The sequence below is a fragment of the Peromyscus maniculatus genome, chromosome 3, assembly GCF_049852395.1.
Source record: "Peromyscus maniculatus bairdii isolate BWxNUB_F1_BW_parent chromosome 3, HU_Pman_BW_mat_3.1, whole genome shotgun sequence".
NCBI lineage: Eukaryota > Metazoa > Chordata > Mammalia > Rodentia > Cricetidae > Peromyscus > Peromyscus maniculatus.
Window position 1 is genome coordinate 81557203 of NC_134854.1, and position 17591 is coordinate 81574793.

The window sequence follows — 17591 nt, forward strand, 5'->3', positions numbered from 1 at the left end:
ATTTCCAATTTACTAGGAAAAGATCAATGACTTTTAAGAAAAGTTAATTTTCATCTTCAAAGATGACAGAGATAGATATATTTCGACTCCACTACTGCATCAGAAGCATAGCTTGGGGGTGGTGAAGTAGTTCACTGCATGTATGAGTCCCTGGTTCCATAGTCAGCACCACAAAGAACAATACAGAAGACCTTTAGTATTTGCCTGGTATTAGAGTTTAAAGACTCTCTCCAGCCTCCTGTGCATAAATTTTTCTTTTTTCCGCCTTCAGTTTTCACGTAGAACACTAGCTCTAAGCTATCATAGGGCATTGCTTAACATTTCTGAGTAATGAACGCCTAAGATTAAAAGATCAATCTCGGAAACACCAGTTCTATAAATAGTTCCTAAGTCCAAAGTCCACAGCAAGTTCAACAAAACACAGGCCTGGCTTTTTCTTTCTGTGCACGTGAATGTTCACGTGCTTGCGCACATGTGTGTCTGGCCTGTGCACGTGACTTTAGAGAATGCACTTAATTTTGCTTTTGAGAAACAAAGAAATGTTGTTTGCTGAACATATGTGTTACCTGGATATTCTGATAAAGTCATGTTTGCTGGTTTTATTGCCTATACAATGATTTACAGACTAAAAAGGCTTGTCCTGGAACTTATCCATTTATTAAAAAATATGTCTTACAACTATTTCAGAAGTTTTCATATTTGCTGTTCATGTATCATGAAATGAAATCCAAGTGGGAAGAAATCTGTCCATAACACCCTGGTTAGTCCTTCCTATTGATGATTTCTGAGGGACAGCTCTGCAGGCCATGGGGAAGGAAGCTAGCTTTCTGGCTGGAGTGAAGAATGAGCAGGAGTTCTTCACTCCATCCCTCATCTCCCCCACAGGTCCGGCTGCTCTTTCACTGCAGAAGTGGCACCCTGCCCTTTAGCCTTTTTTCTCTCTTGCCTTTTGGGTGATAAAGCAAGGACACCTCCCCCTCAGTTAGACATGGGAACAATCACCCTAGGAAAATTGCAGAGGCCAGAGGTGTGTGTTCTTCCTTCAGTTACCAGGTTTGTGGCCTGGAGACAAGACTCACAGAGGAATGACAGGTAGCACCAGATGGGGGCGGGGATAGGGTGCAATACAAGAGGGTCCCGGGCATTTTAAAGAGCAGCTCTGGAAACGGCTGGACATTTCCAGCATTCTGGAAGGGCAGCCTCACTAGTGAGGCCCTAGGATGGAGATTGTGCCCAAGTCTAAACAGCTATCCAAACCAATGGTCACTAAACACTCTGAACATTTACTGGGGCATCACCAGCCATTCTAGCAATACGTTTTATCAGAATAATGAACCATTTCTAACATCTGTTATATTATGTTGATGATAAAATGATTTCTGTAATAATATCACCCTTGTTTATCTTATTTCTAGTTAATTTCTTGAAGTTTTATCGAAGTTGTGACAAATTCACATGGAAGAGTTTTCCTGTGCTAACGCTAGCCACCAGTAGAAACTGGAAGGTTTTTCTTCTGTCTGCCTCATGGCTCTCACTTTGCCATGTTTCTTGCTTTTAACGGTCATAGAATCACTTTGACATACAGTTAAGAAATGTGTGTCTGAGGTTTTATTTCCTGAAGCATTAGGATTAGATTGAGAATTACTTCTAGTTTTCAGGTTGACTTACCAGGGAAGAAAGGAACGTGGCATGCGATGAAACTACGAGGATGCGCAGAAGCTGAACTTAACTGCCAGTGCCCACAGGAAGGAAGAGATAGAGGGTGCAGAGGAGCATACTTGTTGTCAGGCTACCAGGGGAATTCCTGAGATGTTGGCCAGGAAAACGGCCCGTTGTAACTTTGATGAATCAGTTACAGTATTCCCGGAGTCTGGGGATTATTTAAAAGCTTAGACAATTTCCTTCAACTCTGGATCCCTAGCACATAGCACAGGCTCAATATGCTTTGACTAATGACCAATGAATTGCATTTCCTCCATTCAGGACCTCCCCCAGCCACATTTCAAAAGTTAGCTCCCGAATAAACCAAGCAATGCTTTTCTTTAATCTATAAAGCACAAGGAACTGACATATCCCTCACCCATCCTGTCTTACATTATTACAGGCTAGTCTTTTAATCAGCCACCACTGCAGTTTCAAATATCAAAATAATCAGTAGATCTACAGATCAGTTTCTTAACAAAAATATTGAACTTATATTACCTTTACTAAGAAAAAAAAATCTCTGAAGAATTTTATTGATTATGAGCCTACATGCTATCAATACATCTCAGAGGGCATGGCACCTACAGTTACACACTTCTTATGGTACAAGGAAATGCTACTTCTCCAGAGAGCCCAGAGTGGATGTGGTACTGTGTCCTCTATTCCCTTCAAAGGATACTATCCTCAGCACTGTCTTCTTGGCATGAAGTTGCCAAAGCACCGACACTTTTAGGATTAATAATTAGATGAGGGGATGTTTTTAGAAGTAAGGTGGGAGGTCTGATGTGGGGGTGGCTTGTGAAGTGCTCACGAAGAAGGAAAGTGGAGAAAGGCTGAGAGACTTCAGAGCTATTGAAGCAGCTTCTGCTACTAAAAGACTGGCCTGAAGTTAGCATCCTGTTGTCTCAAAGAGGTGCATTTTAGTCAGCAGAGTGCCTAAGGAGAACAAAGTCCTGGATTTGATTCCCATCACCACAGAAAATCTGGTCAGGGAAGTATATGCAACCCAACATTCTGGATGTAAGGGCAGAAGGATCAGAAGTTCAAGGTCATCTCCAACTAACTATACACTTAGTTAGAGACCAGCCTGGGATACTGGAGACCTTGTTGTAAAAACAAAAACAAAAAACAAACAAAATAAGCAAAGGGGCATCTGTCTTTATTTGCAACACAAATTCATCAATCCTGACAAAGTCACCTCAATCCTATCCATATCCACAGCACGGTTTGCTGTCCAGTGGCAACTGCACTAGTGGTTAGTTTCAGACAAGGGCTGTATGCACAGCCAAACTGTCATCTTAGAGAACATAGCTCAGCTCACAAGACCCAGCCAGGAACTGGGATATGCATGCACCAATGCTACTCTTGGAAGATTAACTCAAGTACCCCTACTCCAAAGGCTAGGATTTGCTCTGTGCTTTCAGAAGGCTATGCAAATATGGCATATAAACATATGATGCTGTATGTAAACATATGATGCATTTAAAATTATGTAAAACAATTCAGGATAAAATCCTAGTCATGGCTCTATCAGAGGAAGAACAAATAAATTATTGTAAAAACTGATAATGATTTCAATTTCAAAAGCCTTAAAAACAAGCAGTCGACCAATCAAATGAAAAATAAATCTCTTCTACTCCTACTAACAGACAAGGTCAACTCAATTTTCATTTATTAAGCTTTTATATAATCTACATATTTTGAAGATGGAAACTTTTTAAGCTCACCAGTTTATGAAAGTTAGCTGAGACATGGAATTTTAGAGTTCTATGGTACCTTTGGAACACCTAGTGCAGAGTTCCAAGATCCATACCTATGAGTCCTAAGTGTATTTCAGAATAAAGTGGAAAGGTTGAGTACACGTGACTTACAGGAAACCTCAAGGTCGGAGGGACAACAGGGGGAAGCGGAGACTACATGTAAGAAAGTTACTGCAGGTAGCACATGCAGCTGCTTTGTGCCAACCCAGGGAGCATGGGCCAGTGTTTCATGTTTTTATAATAGAGCTCATCTTTGAATGTTGACTTAATGAAAAGCAAATACCTGCAGGCTAAGATGCTTTTGCTGGCCTGCACACTGATGGGTTTCAGTTTCTAAGCTGGTACCTATGTCAGCAAACCTGAGGCCCATGCAGTGAAGATCTCTGGGATGCCTTCATCTATTCTAAGAATCAATGTAAAGACAAGAAATCATGCCAAGGTGATGGAAATTGCAAAGCCATTTCACACCCCTACTCAGAGCTCAGCCTCTACCCCCTACCTGACAGGTTTCTGTTCTCTGACTGCTTTCAGAAAATGTTTCACACGAAAACAAAACCAACCTCCACTTAAAACTCTGTTTACTTCATTTTGATTTTCATTTTTAAGGAGAAATAATTTATAGAAGTGTTTTTTAAAAGGGCATTCTTAACTAATGATGTACTAAGCACGTGTCAAACATTCATGCTATATATTCAACAATTTCATACACAGTGCTCAAGAATCAAGGAGGGTTTTTGGAAATAGCAGAGTTTCAACCTATGATTGAGTACACTGAGAAACTGACTTAGAAGAAATGAGCATTTATTTCTAAACGCCATACAGCAAAGACACAGACCAAATCTGAACAAAGTGGAACTCACAATGAACAGGGCTTGCATTTTTGAACAATTTACAAAAGCTTATCATGAGAAAGCACACCCTTATCACAGGCTAACATAGAATGTGGATAACAAGACGTTTCTATTTTATTCAGTATCTCTCTCCTACAGAGCCACTACTCAGAATGAAATTCTGGAAGCAATGCCAAATTCTGTCTCGTGAAGAATTTGTATAGTGTAGTCACTAAGGGGAGTGTATGGGCAGAGCAGATTACACTTCAGAATGGTCCACACGTTCTGAAAGGGAGAGGCTCCAATTACTTAGAAAATAAACTTAACACAAGCACTCTACTCCCTTAAGGATTACTCCCTTAAGCAAATTTGCATACATTATAAAGAACATCCCATTGACACGATATGTTTACTTAACATTTATATGTTTTATAATCAATAGCCTTGAGAAATAATCAAGAATCTATCAACATCTTATTCTTCACAAACTAGATATCCCACTTCGATGGTCTGTTTGCAATCCATGCTTAAGTATCGTCCCCAAATCTTTCTTTTTCCTCAGAAAACTGCTAAATGCAAATGTGAATTTTGAAGGCGGCTTGGACCTGTGACAGCTGCCCCTCACTGAGCAATATGATGGAAGTCCTAGAGATGCCTGTGACTTGGCTGCCACTTTCTTCTGAATGGACTTCTTGGTTCAGAAAGTGTCACAGCTGTGAATCCTGACTACAGCAAATTTCCTTGTCAGTAGCAAGAGTGGTATGCATCCCCTTTAGGATCCAGGAATTAAACATTCCGAATGGAGTTAACAACATAGTGATGGAGTTAACTATGAATGTTTAAACACCATCCAGTTGATCTCCTCGGTTTTACTAACACCTTGGACTTGGAGACAGAGGTGGTCTGAAGGATAACCGCCTCTGCCCATACACTGCCCTTAGTGAGTACACCATACAACTTCTCCATGCGGTAAAATTGGGCATGGCTTCCAGATTTTCATTCTGAATTGTGGCTCTGTAGGAGAGAGATACTGAATAAAATACAGGGAATTTTTTTTGTTCATATTCCATTTTAGCTTCTGATGTAGAAAGGCATATTTTACTCACTCTCAATATGGGAGGAAAGACTACATTATTAGGCTCTTCTGCCTCCAAGGAGGGGATCTGACAGCACACGCCACCGCCACCACCACCACCACCACCACCACCACCACCACCACCACCAGGCCCTGCACCTAGCTCTAACCTAATGTGACTGAAGATACGGTACAGATTTCACAGGGACTCCTCTCTAACTATATAATGCTCTAAAACATGGCTACCAGAATCTTTTGGGAACCTTTAAATAGATTACAGGTTTCTAAGCTTCACCTCTAGATTTGGGATTAGGAAGCAAGAGGTCATTTCATTTAGCCCTCTGACCATGGGTCAGTTATTACTGCCTACCATTAATGATCTGGTCCTAAGCTATGGCTGGCTTCAAAATAAGACAACCTAATTACAAATTTGAGCAGTGGAATGCGATCACTATGTTGTTAACTCCAACACATGCCCAGAAGTTGCGAGTGATTATCTCATTGGCATTCAACACACTAAGTCATTTCAACTGCAAGATTATATAGACATTTCCCCCATGGAATTCAAGAATGTATCCTCAATTCAAATGCAGCTCTGAATATTAACGTCCCAAACCTGAATGAAATGCTAAACTCTAAGATTACTACTAATCTAAACATTCCACTATAGGAAAGGAGGATGAGCATGGAGTCCAGGATGGAGTAGGAAAACACTGAAATTCTCATATTTGACTCCAAATCAACAAATTCATGCTGGTGAATCTGTCTGACCTAGTGCTGTTGTTCTGAGTAAAGGCGTAGCTTCATTCAGAAGGGGTCAATATCACAATGTGGTTTTATTCCAGAGCAGAGACGGCAAGAGATGGGGGAAAGCCAGTGAGCTTTCAGGGGCACAAAACCTTTCTTCTGTGACTTTTTCTCCTCACAATAACCATTAGGCCACCCACAGCAGAACATGCAGGTACTAACTGCCCTTTTTAAACTTTAATTTTTATCACCCTTTCCTTCCTTCCTCCCTTCCTTCCTTCTTTCCTCCCTCCCTTCTTCCCTTCTTTTCTTCCTTTCTTTCTTCAGTATATACCTGGGGTAGGGGATGCACTCCCTGGAGGTTCTCTCCTTCCAAAATGTGGGAATAGAACAGGTCATCAGGCTCAGCTGAATGTGTCTTTATCCACTGGGCCATCTTGCCAACCCAAGAATTTCACACAAACATATTAAAACATTAAACTAAGATGATAGTCATAACACAAAAAAACCAAAGGAAAGAAAATATGGCCGATGGTGTGCTTCCTTTTGGAATTGTGGCTGCTTAGTGATGGTGCCTGGCCTGGGATTCTGCTTGCTTTTTGAACTTGACAATCACCTGACCACCCCCTGCCCTCTCTGTTCCAGTGATTGTAGCTGTGTTCTGAGAAATGAGTCATGCTACACTTTGGTACATCTTGTCAATAGTTAGCAGTTCAATTATCATATTCAACTGAATCTAGGTCCAACCAGGAAATGATTGCAACAGGGGAAAAAATGGCAGGAAAGAAAAGATTCATGCTGTAATGACCATTCTAGCTAGATTTTCCCTAAAGTTGAAGTATTAAGATGATAAATTTAGGCTACAGAATAACCAACAACATAAAATGCTCTATATTCAGCAATAGAGAATAAGACAGCAGTTGTAGGGAGGTGGGGAGGGATGGAATGGTGTAGGGCACATGACATATAGCAGAAGACCCATAGGGAGAACAAGTTCAAGGTTCTTGGGAATAACATGAAGGCTGTCATTAATAGCAGTGTGTAGTATTCCAGAGTTTTGCTACATTAGTGAGTGTTGCTGTTGCCAGGCAGAGTGGCATGAGGATGGAGAGCAGGGTGTGAGAAATGGGCAACTGGGAGATGATTCACATGTTGATGGTTTCTCTATAGTAAATATCTATCTTCCACATGCCTACATACCACCCTTTTCTCACTACCCACTTGAATCCAACTCTCATCTGCAAACTAACTTAAGCTCCAACTCCTTGCTGAAGCTTTTCAGATGAATTCTGCACTTGAGGGAATTTCTGTGGACACATTTGGTCAGTTCCTTGGTGTTTGTTGCCTTTTCAGTGATGCAGCTCTGCTGTGCATAAAAGCCTGGATGGGGATCTTAGTGCAACGGATGCATCTTGCAACCAGAAGCCTCTCTGTCACCTAACGCAGCAGCACCCAGACGACTCAGGACATGGGGAGTAGGAGGTATGCACTTACATTGTGGTTCATTACATACCTACATACAAACATACTATTTAAAAGTCCTCTGGGCTACATCTGCCTTAATATATTATCTTACTCCCAGGAATATTCAACAACAAAAATCCTGAGCACATTCACTTACCTGATTCCATGGTCATTTTGTGCCTGAGGTTTGAAAAGTCCAGGTCTAGAAGGTCACTTACTGATATAACTATTTATCTCACTTACAATTAACAAAAACTTCTACGTGTCTTTTGGGATTTCTTTGATCCATTTTCCAGAGTTAATTGTTATCTGTTTATTGCATTTGCTTTACTGAGTAATTTGAGATATTTAAATGCTTTCTGGAGTCACTAGTATCCATCCTTTATCCCTTTAGAACTCTGTTATCATAAAAATAAGATTTCCAAGCTTGGTGTGATAGTGCATATCTACTTTCATTGAACTTGAGAGGCTGAGGCAGGGGGATCTGTATCTCGAAACAGATGAGTAAAGAGGCAAATAAACACAAATTAAAATGAAAACAGGAAAGATTTCCTGCGTCTCTAAAATCATTTCTATAAACTCAATCTCTCCTCCTTCATTTACTTTTACAACATGCAAAGTGGTGATAGACCCTGGGGATGAAGCAGCCAAGACACAGAAAGCCATGGCTTACTTAAGGACCTTTCTCTCCTCTGAGCAAATCTTTGCCGATGAAGCTAACTATGATTTGTAGCTCTCTGGAGGATATAGGTATGGGTAAGCACAGTCTAGAACAGTCTCATTATGAATGGATTCGTTGTCTCCAAACGGAAGGGCTTCCTGAAGGCTGAGGTAGAAGCCCTTCTGGGCTCAGCTTGCAATAGACTGCTGCTGCCTTCTCTCTCCTCATCTTTTTCCTCTATGGACTCACAGGATTGCCTTCCCGGGCCTCTGCTTACCTACGGCCCTTCCCTCTCCCCTAAACCAGGGCAGCAGCTCTCATTGTTCTGGTTCCTGGGAAACTTGCCTTATGCTGCTCACCTCCTCAACCTGGCCACTGAAGCCCCTTCCCACAGCCCCCTGGCCATCGTCATCCATCACTTCATTAAGTGCTGTAAGCTCAGACTGTGTCTTATTTATTCTTGTATGTCACACTCAAGGGTCACGCCTTGTTCAAGAAAAATCATGTTGACAGCATGGATGAGCAAGTGACTGGCTGGCTGAATGAAGGAGTGAGTGCGTAGAGGGCGGAAGCAGCCATCATGGAAAGCCCCAGTGCAAGCTGTGATGAAAATTGTGCCCTCTCTGTCTGAAGCCAGTATTCTATCATTTTGTGATTCTATGACTGATATTTAACGGCTTCCCTAGAAGTGGCAGATTTTGTGACAGAACTCCAACAGTGAAGGATAGTTGTCTCTAAATACATCTATTGTTTATTAATTTTTTTTATTCATTCCACATACCAATCACAGATTTCCCCCTTCATCCCTCCTCCTGCTCCTCCTCATCTTCCCCCACCCCCAGGCCACCCCCAGTCCCTCCGAAAAGGTAAGGCCTCCCAAGGGGAGTCAGCAAAGCCCAGCATATTCAGCTGAGGCAGGTCCAAGCTCCTCCCCCTGCATCAAGGATGTGCAAGGTGTAACTGTCATCATAGAGCCTTCATCCACTAACAGATAGAGAGCCACGGCCAAGCACCAGGCTGAGCTCCAGAAGTCCAGTCGAAGAGAGGAAGGGGCATCAAGACCATGATGGGGAAACTTACAGAGACAACCGAACCAAACTAGTGGAAACTCATGAACTTTGGACCGCCAGCTGTGGAGCCTGCATGGGACTGGACTGGGCCCTCTGCATGGGCGAGACAGTTGTGTAGCTTGGTCTATTTGAGGGTCCCCTTACAGCGGGAATAGGATCTATCCCTGGTGCATGAACTGGCTTTTTGGAGCCCACTGTCTAAATACATCTTTTATTTTTATTTTTATTTTTATATTTATTTTTAATTTTTTTGATATCTCGAGACAGGGTTTCTCTGTGTAGTTTTGGTGCATGTCCTGGAACTCACTCTGTAGACCAGGCTGGCCTCGAACTCACAGAGACCCACCTGCCTCTACTGATCGAGTGCTGGGATTAAAGGCGTGCGCCACCACTGTTAAATACATCTTTTAAGTACATTTCAGGCATAATCAAGAAAAAAATTGCAGGAACTAATAATTGTACTGGGAAAGTCTTTGAGGCAACTAAAATACTCAAATTTTAGGGCATCTTACTGGAAGTACACTTCCTCACCAACTGTGGTTGACCTGATTTAGGTTGCACTTTATCCCTCCACCCGGCGAGTGCACCATGCTGTGCTGTGCCACGTTCCCAACAGTGCTTGGTGCTTAGGTGACCCTCACCACACCGCAGCAGGCTACCTGTGTCTCCTTGAGTTCCTGGCTCTGTGTCAGTGACAGAATGTCTAGACTGGTGATAGCAGTGGTGGTTACGATCCTGTTTACGATCAGTATAGTCCCTCCACTAAACACACACACACACACACACACACACACACACACACACACACACACCACAAACTTGGGGGAAAAAACAAAAAAATTCTTCCTTACTCTTCATCCATGAACATTATCTGTGTAAACTCTGGCCATTTGAGCAAGCAATAGAGAAGATTGTCTTCTTTGCACTGTGACTCGTGGATCTTTATTCCCGCAACTGTTCCTCAGGGCAGGCCAATGGGGAACACAATGGGAGGGGAAGACCAGTCTATAACTGGGAAAACAGACTCTTTCCGGAGAAGTATGCCCAAAGCATTATCAAGGTAAAATATGCAAAAGTACCAACAAGAGCAAACAAAAGCCCACGCAAGAGCTGTGTAAATATTTCATGAAGCTAAGCCTTAATCACCCTCTCTCCAAATCTTTCTGGTGGTGTACACACTTCAGTTTCTTATGGTTCTGCCATGACCCAGATTCCATGAAAAAAATAAAATGAAAGCATGGACCTACGGATCTTGAACAAATGTGCTGTGAAAACGGAAGAAAGCAGACACCTTCAGAAAAGGTGGCTGCTAGCTGGGCGTCTACATAACACTCCCTCCCTCCCCACCTACTCCAGGCTTTTGCCTCCCCCCCTCCCACCTCCTCAGCTGCTCTCACATCATCCTAACCTTGAATTGTCTACATGCAACCACTGATCTCTCTGAACATCCCTTCCAAAGCCCCTGAAGTCTGACCTGCCTTCCCTCCACCCTAATTGACTTACCAGCACTAAGTCTCCTCTCTCTCCTCCCCTTTTGTCCACTGTTTAAAATCTTGCCTACGACTGCCTTTTCCATCTGTCTGGGAAGCAAGAAGATTTGCTGTGTACTGGATGAACATCTCAGACTTTTGCTCTAATCTACCCAGAGAAGGGTTTATCACCTCTAGTCGCTGCCTTGATTTACTGTGGTTCCAAAGTTCACCTCTAGACACTGAACATGCTCGACAATGACTTCCCTTTTTATCAGCCTCAGCCCAACCTTCCTCTTCTCTCCCTTCCTATCTCAGGAATAAATATGTATGCAAATGTATTAATAAATACATACACATACACGCATGTAAACCTGTGAAGAGTGCATATGACTGGATTTTTTTTTAACATTACCGGAAATAATCATAGGAAAATAATAAAAATGCCAAACACATACACACGCACATGCACACATAGACACACACGCCCCTCTTCGCATATTTGCTGTGTGCATATCCTACTCATTAAGATTCCCAGGTCTGAAGCAGCAAGCGGTTTCTCTCTTTTACCTTTGGGAGAGAGAGCAATAACCTTGCAGAGAAATGCATCACCTGCGGGGAACAGGGCCCTGCCTGGGAAGCAGGATGGGCTGGGGACAAGAGCAACAGGCAAAGAATCCACGAACAAAATGTGGGACCGAATTCCTCCTTCACCAGCCCAGGGCACGTTGCCAGCTCCTGTCCCAAGGCTGGACACTGGGCCAGGTGGCCGCGGGGGCGGCTCCTTTCCGGCTGCGGGTTGCTTACCTGCTCCGGCGGGCTGTCCCTGGCTGGGCCGTTGCCTGCCTGCGCGGTGCTAGGCTTCCAGTCGCACGTGTATTCCCAGCCCTGGCTCGGCCACACCGATGCTGGGGGACATGCTGCGGTCCCCTGCAGCCGGGAGGCAGTTCTCTGCGCGATCAGGAACTGAGATTACTATGCCAAGAGCTGAGGCGGCGCTGGAGCGGGGCGGAGACCAGCAGCCCGGCGGCTCGGCGCCAAACCAGCGTGGAGGTGGAGTTCACGTGCTGGCAGATCCGCGCCAGCCCTGCGCGCCCCCGTGGCCAGGCCCCAGCTGCCGAGTCCGGGCTGCAGCTCCTTGCGAGCCGAGCTCCGCCCTAGCCGGCCCTCCGGGGCCCTAGCGCTGGAAGCTTAGTTCCCCGGGGAAGCTCAGAGGACTAGATGGCTGAGCTTCTGTTGTAGGTGGACAAGTGACAGATGGAAAGTTAAGAAGGAGATTAAGGAAGAGGACTGAGGACCCAGAGCCACTCAGCAGGAAGTCTGGCCCTTCCTTACTCCCTCCTACAATTAACTATACCCACTGTCTGGGTGTAGTGTAGTAGGTGGCTCCTTATAAAGCCACATGCAGTGATTTGAAAGCAAGCAGACCACAGGCGTCTAATGTGTGTGGTAAAATGGACAACATCTTAAGTATTTGGAATTGCCACTGCAAAACGTTTGGGTTCCTCCCCCTCATAGCTCCCTCCAAGTGTCTGGGTGGCTTTGGACACAGCCCGCTCTGATCTGCTGTGGCAACACTGAATGGGTAGTGTGCAGTCTAGTGGGCTGCTGTAGATGGTGCTAAATAACACCGCAAGAACTATTATAACTGAGTATTTGTTTGCACAACGTGCAGCTATAATTCTCACAACTACTTATTAAGGGGGTGTTACTCCTTTTAGTACATCATGTTTTGAAACTTTGCTTGAGATTAGGGTAGTAAACAGCGGCTGGGGTTCAATCCCTCAAAGAAATGGCCTTTCAGTTACTCAGGGCTTCCCCGGGGATCCTGTGGAGATGGTGACTATATAGCCTGGTCCAAGGATCTGAGTTTTAAACAAAATCCCGGCTCAGGCCGAACAGTCTCAGTCATCAGGCCAGGGAATTGAAATATGTTTCTTTAATGTTGGTTTTAGACACTTCCTGGAGGTGGATTAAGAAGGATTTTCAGAAGTTATATCTTGGCTCTTGAGAAAAGCGGAAGGCAGTTCTCAAGTCTCCCTTTGGTTGAAGGAGGAAGGGAATGAAAATGTTGCAGTGACCCCAGGCCGCTCCTGAAATAGCTTTCTCACAAGAGCGGCTGGAGTGTGGTCTGGTCTTTCCAGGTTCTTCGCCTCATACTGATTTGTAAACAGAGCAAGATAACTTTGCTCAGAGGGAAGCGGCAGTGCAGAGTCCTAGAGGGCTACACTGTCAAGATGGATAGTACAGCAGACCACACGAGGGAGATTCTCAAAGCCTAATTATTGTTTGGACTTACTCTTGTACGTCCAACAGAAGGAAGATGTGGTTACTAAAGCGCATACTAAGGGTGGTTCCCTATTTTGATTGACAAATGGGTTGCATATTCCCCTTTTCTACACCCATCGCTTCCCATAGTTATTTAATCCCATAATTTTTTCAACCATATACACACCCAGTTAATGCATAAGCAAAATCTCTTCTGAAATATAAGAAAGATACCTTCACAGGTCCCTAAGTTCTATTCTGCTTTCCCATTGCACAGAGCAAGTCCCACAGCTTCTGTTAAATTTCACTTAGACCTTCCTTGTGCTGATGTTTCAAACTATTGGGAAGTTCCTTCAACTTAAGCACTCCTGTGAAAATCATTCAAGAAATGGTATTAACAAATGAGTACTGGCAAGAAATACTTCCAAAGCCATGCAGAGGACATATAGGGGTTATGGTCAGGACAGGACGCAAAAGATTTAGACTGTTCTGGATAAGCTGGACATTGAGGTAATTCTTAAGTATCACCCTGATACAGCTGGAATCCCTTCTTTAGCAACACAGAAGTTCTCGCATTTCTGTCCTCAACAGCACACAGATGTAAGAGAAATGAAGCCATTACAAACTCAAACAAAAACCAAGTGTGGTGGTTTGAGTGTCATTGGCCCCTATAATCTCACAGGGACTGGTACTATTAGGAGGTATGGCTTTGTTGGAGTGGGTATGGCCTTACTGAAGCAAGTATGTCACTGTAGGGGAGGGCTTTGAGGTTCTCTATGCTCAAGATACCACCCAATGTCTCAGTTGACTTCCTGTTACCTGAAAGATGTAGGACTCTCCCCTACTTCTTCAGCACCATGCCTGCCTACCTTCATACTGCCATGCTCTCTGCCATGCTCTCTGCCATGATAATGGATTGAACCTCTGAAACCGTAAGCAAGCCACCCCAATTAAATGTTTACATTTATAAATGTTGCCAAGGTCATGGTGTCTCTTCACCGCAATGAAAACCCTAACTAAGACACCAAATATGATGCCTATCCTATAAGAGGAAGTTTTCATAATAGTGATAAATCAAAACACCAGACAAAATAATAAGCATGATTGAATGCTCTTACACTCAAGACATTTATAGATAGGAGCTCATTTTTTTTTTTTGTTTGTTTGTTTTTGGGTTTTGGTTTTTCAAGACAGGGTTTCTCTGTGTAGTTTTGGTGCCTGTCCTGGATCTCACACTGTAGACCAGGCTAGCCTCACAGAGATCAACTTGGCTCTGCCTCCAAAGTCCTGGGGTTAAAGGCATGTACCACAACTGTCCAGCTGGGTTTTTCTGAGGATGCAGAATTTATGAAAAATGGATCCTAAAAGATTTGGAGAGAAGAAACAAGAGTGACAGATGATGACTTGGCTTCCAGCTGGTGGCACTGCTTGGAGGGTTTGTTGATCCTTTGGAACACAGGCCCTTATGGGAAGGCCTTGAAGGTGACAGCTGGTCCCTGTTTTCAGTTGATCTCTGCTTCTTTCCTAACCCACCAAGCTTTGTTCAGGTTGCACTCCAAGCTGCTGTCACCCAAGGCTGAAATGTCCCAACTCCCATGCCTTCCTAGCCATGGGAGACTGCATCCTTTAAACTGTAAGCTAAATCAACCTCTCTTGAATTAAGCTACTGTGATCATGTGTACAAAGAAAGTCACTAATGCACGTTGCACAGCTGTGTGTTCCATGTCTGCCTTGTATGATGTAATGGCTTGTGTATGTTCTTACTGCTGTGTCTCTATCACATAAACACTGCCCAACACTAAAGGGCTCTGAAATTATTAGTTCAGTGAATCATTATCCTCAACTTACTAATTAGGAATCCAGATTCTGAAATATTCAAATGATCTTTGCAGTGTCCCACAGCTATTTATGACTGAAATTCAATGTCCAGCCCAATAACCTTTTTGATACCATATGTTTTTGAAGTGAAAATCACTAGTGATGTGCAGCAGTCACAATACATTTAAAATACGTAAAAATTTTGAAGTTCTTTTTTTCTTTCTAAATGCCATGTCTTTCGTTAGTTATATTCATTTTAGCTGTACTGACAGGAAGTACTGGCCATATATAAAAACATACAAATCACACCATGTAAACACACATTCATTACACATAAACATATATGCTTACAACATGTAAACACACACATGCATAACATGCACATCCACAAATACAGAAGCAAATAGGCAATTCATCACCGAGCAATGGCATCAGTGTTGTTTGCCAGACGATTCAGGGGTATGTTTCTACTCTCTGGATCTCTGTGGCTCTGTGGGCACAGCTTCTCTACCTTTTATATTCCTATGCTCCTCTTGTTACTGAGCTCTGGACAGAATTGTTTCCACGTGTATTAAATGGCTCAGTCTCTCCCAAAACTATAATTTACAAGCCATGCTCAAGACAAGAAGGGAGTCCTAGTAGAGAAGACAACTTCTGCTTTTTGTTCATAAATGAAAATATTATTTTCTAGAACTGTCCTACATCCAAGTCATTTCCTAGAATTTGGTCATTAGATCTTTCATGAAGTCTGTGAAGGTACATGGAGGAATGGGTTTGTTTTGATCTCTTATTGTTTTAAAAGAAATGTTCCTTCCATTAATACTGGATAATGAAGGGGTGCTCATAGGAATCAGCAGGTACACTGAAGACTTAACGACAGTCTTGATATTGCTTGAGTCCTTACTGGCTGGCTTGTTTTCTCTTTCTTCCTTTCCCTCTTTCTTTCTCTTTCTTTCTTTCTTTCTTTCTTTCTTTCTTTCTTTCTTTCTTTCTTTCTTTCTTTCTTTCTTTCTTTCTTCTTTCTCTCTCTCATCCTTCCTTCCTCCCTATTTTCCTCCCTCCTTCCCTCCCTCTCTCCCTCCCTCCTTCCCTACCTCCCTCTCTCCCTTCCTTCCTTCCTTCCTTCCTTCCTTCCTTCCTTCCTTCCTTCCTTTCTTCTTTTGACAACCTGACATAAAGTAGGGTCATCTGGGAAGAGGGAACCTCAATTGAGGAATTGTCTCAATGACAACTATCCTGTGGGCAAGGACATGGGGCATTTTTTTTGATTAATGATTGGTATGGGAGGTCCCAGCCCAGTGGGAGAACTTACACCCCTGGGCACGTGATCCTGGGTTGTATAAAAAACCAAGCTGAGGAAATCATGGAAAGCAAACCAGGTAGCAGTGTGCATATATGGTCTCTGCATCAGTTTCTGCTTCCAAGCTTCTCCTTGAGTCCCTGCATTAGCTTCCCCCAGTGATGGACTGTGACATGGAAGAATAAGCCAAATAGCCTATTGTCTTCAGAGTTGATATGGGTCAATGTTTCATTACAGCAAAGAAAGTCAACTGAGACAGAAATTGGGATCAAGAGTAAGGTATGATTGTAATGGATCTGATCATGATTTTTGTGTTAGTTGAGGGTGTGTGTGTGTATGTGAAAGAATTTTAAAGTTTTTGGCTGGAAATGTCCATTGAGTGCTCAGAGCTTAATGAGTTATTATTGTGAGAGTTTGGATGATAATAATGTAGAGAGAGTTTTAGACAATGAAGTCCAAAGGTGAAAAGTTTCAGAAGATGGAGCTGCATTCCTGCTGAGCTACTCTTGGCCTGGCTCTAGAAAGTAGCACCTAGCCCTAATCTTTCTTTTGTTTTACTGGCTCCTTTTATTTCTCTTATATCTTTTGTTTCTCTTATCACCTGGAATTTTGATTGAGAGTCTCCTAAGGATCAAAGGCCTATGCAAAACTTGGTTCAGGAACCCTGGAAAACCATGGTGCCTGAGAAATCAAGGAATTTGCACTTGGCATTTTATCTTTGGGAGCTCCTTTCAGGTTACTTTGAAGGTATGGAAATTAACTGACTGTTAATAGAAAGAAAATAAAAATGCCCTAGGTGAAGGGAAAGTGTTTCAGTCCTTTGAGGTTGGACCACCCCTGTAACCATGAAAGGCCAGATGCATTTTTAAGATGCCTCTGAGCCTTCTTTCCATGGATCTGGTGAATCCACACACCTGTGCCACAACACACAGTGACAAGAAGAAAAGCTGAGAGTCTCTCAAAAACAGTATTGTGCTGTGGGATGGTCTGTATGTTAAATTGCTCTGATTGGTCAATAAATAAAACACTGATTGGCCCGTGGCCAGGCAAGAAGTATAGGCGGGACTAACAGAGAGGAGAACTGGAGGAACAGGAAGGCAGAGAGAGACACTGCCAGCCGCTGCCATGACAAGCAGCATGTGAAGACGCCGGTAAGCTATGAGCCATGTGGCAAGGTATAGATTTATGGAAATGGATTAGTTTAAGCTATAAGAACAGTTAGCAAGAAGCCTGCCATGGCCATACAGTTTGTAAGCAATATAAGTCTCTGTGTTTACTTGGTTGGGTCTGAGTGGCTGTGGGACTGGCTGGTGACAGAGATTTGTCCTGACTGTGGGCAAGGCAGGAAAACTCTAGCTACAATATTGGTCTACTAATGTGATATATTTGAATTAGTAATCTTTGGAAGTGAAACCTGTGCTTCAT

At 43.2% G+C, this 17591-nt stretch overlaps 1 protein-coding gene across 1 annotated transcript in view; it reads right to left on the reverse strand.

The window, feature by feature from the left end:
- Positions 1 to 11878, reverse strand: part of Gprin3 (GPRIN family member 3) — a 69850-nt gene extending 57972 nt beyond the window's left edge. Inside the window, exon 1 of the mRNA XM_015989338.3 lies at positions 11588 to 11878. The gene's annotated coding sequence lies outside the window, so the exon portion shown is untranslated. The remainder of the gene's footprint in view (positions 1 to 11587) is intronic.
- Positions 11879 to 17591: the final 5713 nt, after the last annotated feature.